This window comes from Trachypithecus francoisi, unplaced genomic scaffold, assembly GCF_009764315.1.
Source record: "Trachypithecus francoisi isolate TF-2019V2 unplaced genomic scaffold, Tfra_2.0 Lachesis_group13, whole genome shotgun sequence".
Taxonomy (NCBI): domain Eukaryota; kingdom Metazoa; phylum Chordata; class Mammalia; order Primates; family Cercopithecidae; genus Trachypithecus; species Trachypithecus francoisi.
The window spans coordinates 97022170-97024968 of NW_022681458.1; the positions used below are offsets into that span (position 1 = coordinate 97022170).

Consider the following 2799-nt stretch of genomic DNA (forward strand, 5'->3'; position numbering starts at 1 on the left):
TTCCAGCAGTCTATATTCACATCATCTAAATCCTAGCTCTCAGCTTCTTCTAGTTTCGAGCATTTCTGAGGAAAATACATTAAAAAATTAACTATCTCTAAGGTAGACAGAAGGGAAATGTACTCTCTAAGTACTCTCTAAGTAGAACACTCTAAGACGCTCTAAGAGGACATTGAATGGGGAGAAGGGAAGAGAACTCAATTAAAGCCCCAATACATCATCCTCCTTCGTGTATTCTATTTCCTCTCTTTGTTCAGAAATTGATTTTATCTGTTGATTAGTAGTACAATAACTCTTACATTCCTTTTTCAGCAAATGTTTACTGAATCCAGGAAAAATTCAGATGCTATGCTAGATTTTTGGTTCCAACATGAAGACCACACAGTCTGTGTTGAATGTGCTCACAATTTTACCATAGGTGACCACATAAACAGATAATTAGGGTGTAATCAATAAAAAGCTGTAATAATGAATAGAGTATTGTGAAGTGAGTGTTCTACTGAAAAGGTCTTTAAAAGTTTCATAGAGTCAGTTATCTAATTTTGTTCAAGAGAATTAAGTAGAAATTTCAAAGGTGTGTCGGGGTAAAGTGAGAGAAATCATTACTGAGACTTACTGGACAAGGTTGCTATTGTGTGATTAGAACTCTGTGTACCCAGAGGAACTTTGGTACTTTCAGGGACACAGTACAATTTTACTTGAGCACAAGAAGTCTCAAATTAGAAATAAACTAATGAGAAAATTACTCTAGTTTATCCTTAACCACCATTTTTAATACTTTGCATTTCTCTGCTAACATGAACTGATCAATTGTTTGACTCTGTTACGGAATTAATTGCTTAATTCAGTCAAATTGGTAATCAGATTAATTGACTGGTTAAATCAATTGTCATTGCCAAGTTGGATGAAACAGAAAAGATTGAATTGTATAGTTTGTTATAAAGGCAGGAGCTTGTTCTCAAATTTTTTGTTTCTTATTTAAGTAATGTCTATAGATTTTTTAAAAACTTGTTTACATTTTGTACATAGCACTTATAACTGAGTTTTTACAATATTGTGATGGAAGTGATGGAAGTGTTTTTGACTCCAATTTTACTGATGGAAATAAAGAGGTATATCAGGGTTAAGTGATTGTTGACTATATTACTGTACTGCTAATAAATGGCAGATTTAGGACTTGAACTGAAGGGCTGCTGACTCTAAATCTAGCACTTTTTTTCTAGAAATAGAGAGGAATGAAATATTGGGTATAGAAATTTTTAAAGTCATCAGTAATTAAAAGGTATACTAAGTCATGAGGAATTTTTATTTCACCACAGAAACATTTTCCTGCCTTAAGGTTAGGGTGGGATAGTATTTTTTTGCAGTACACTTGGGAAATGGTTAAGTCTGATGGATGACCTGGCACATTATTGGAAATAAAGTTCCATCAAGTAAAACATGTATTACCAATCATTATCCTGAAGCTTTTCTAGAATTAATTGGACAAATATTTACAGGATCTCATGTGAGCTTCACTGTAATTTTGGCAAGGTGATATATAATTCTAAGGCCCATATATTTTTTTCTGTTTTGCCAGTTAAGCGAAGATTCTTATTTAAGTGTCCACAGTGTGATTGGTACTATTGGAAATGGAAACAATGAAAAGATTCATTTTTTAATTCAAAATGTTACCTTCCTTCCTTTTTCCTTCCTACCTTCTTTTCTTTCTGCAGAAGCATTCGTTGAACGTCTCACTGTACCAGGCACTACTGCAGTGTGAATAGTAAACAATGTCTAAAATATGTCTAGCTCCTGGCAAAGCTCACAGTCTAGTGATGGAGATGGAATTCCCACTCGTGAAACAATTGAGTAATTATATTCTGAACAATAAGGTATTAGCTAGAATTATACAGTTATATTGATAAGAAAAATAGTTGATCAGTTTAATTCATTAATTGAATTTGAGCAGAACTCACAATTCAAACCCCTAGGGATGAGTAAGAGAAGTAAACCTTATGGAAACTATGATACATTGGAGATTATATGTTCTGACTAAAAGGTTCATCAGTCTCTGTGTTTTTTTCTTGTTTGATTATTTGTTTGTTGTTTTTTAAGAGGCTTTCCGGTAAAGACCAGAAAGCCTGCTAAACAAATTCTAAAAGAGCTGTAACACTTAGTCCCTGTGCTGTGGAAGAATATTGTTAAGTAGAAATTCAAATTATGCATTGTCAAATTAGCCCATCTCCCTCTTTTTTTCCTAGAAATCTGGAATTTACAATTATTTTCTGAGCTTTTTTGTTTTTTCAAGATGGTAAATAAAATAGACTTTGGAAAAAGATTGTGTGGGACAAACAAAACAACCATGACCATGAGTTTGCAAATTCTATGTTTTTAAATTACAAAAGTGTAGGATTACCAAATGTGATAACATTTTTTGCAAGACAACTTATAACAAGTTTGATCAGAATTGGATTTGTCTCTGGGCATAGGAAAAAATGCTAAGCTACAAATTGACAAGTACAACAGTAAAGAGAAGAGCAGAGGGGAGAGGAGTGGAGAGGGTAAAAGATAGGGGAAGGAAAGAAGGGAAAAATAATCCTTTATTCACAAATGCTGTCTTTGGGATGGCTTCATTTTTACCCTCAAATTTGTTAAAGAAGAAAAAAATGCTTTTTTTTTTTTTTTTTTGAATCAATTACAGAAATACTCCCAAATTGCCTTTTCTCATGAGTGGTTAACAGATGTTTCCACAAGTTAGTGAGTTTACTCAAGTGTCAGAGGCTGGACATTTGTGTATAAAATCCGTCTTTAGTCAAA

The 2799-nt window shown here is 33.2% G+C and overlaps 1 non-coding gene across 1 annotated transcript; it reads right to left on the minus strand.

Annotated features, from left to right (window-relative positions):
• Positions 1 to 2095: 2095 nt before the first annotated feature.
• Positions 2096 to 2157, minus strand: LOC117095479. The gene has a single exon (XR_004442018.1). It is a non-coding gene; the product is annotated as a U7 small nuclear RNA (small nuclear RNA).
• Positions 2158 to 2799: the final 642 nt, after the last annotated feature.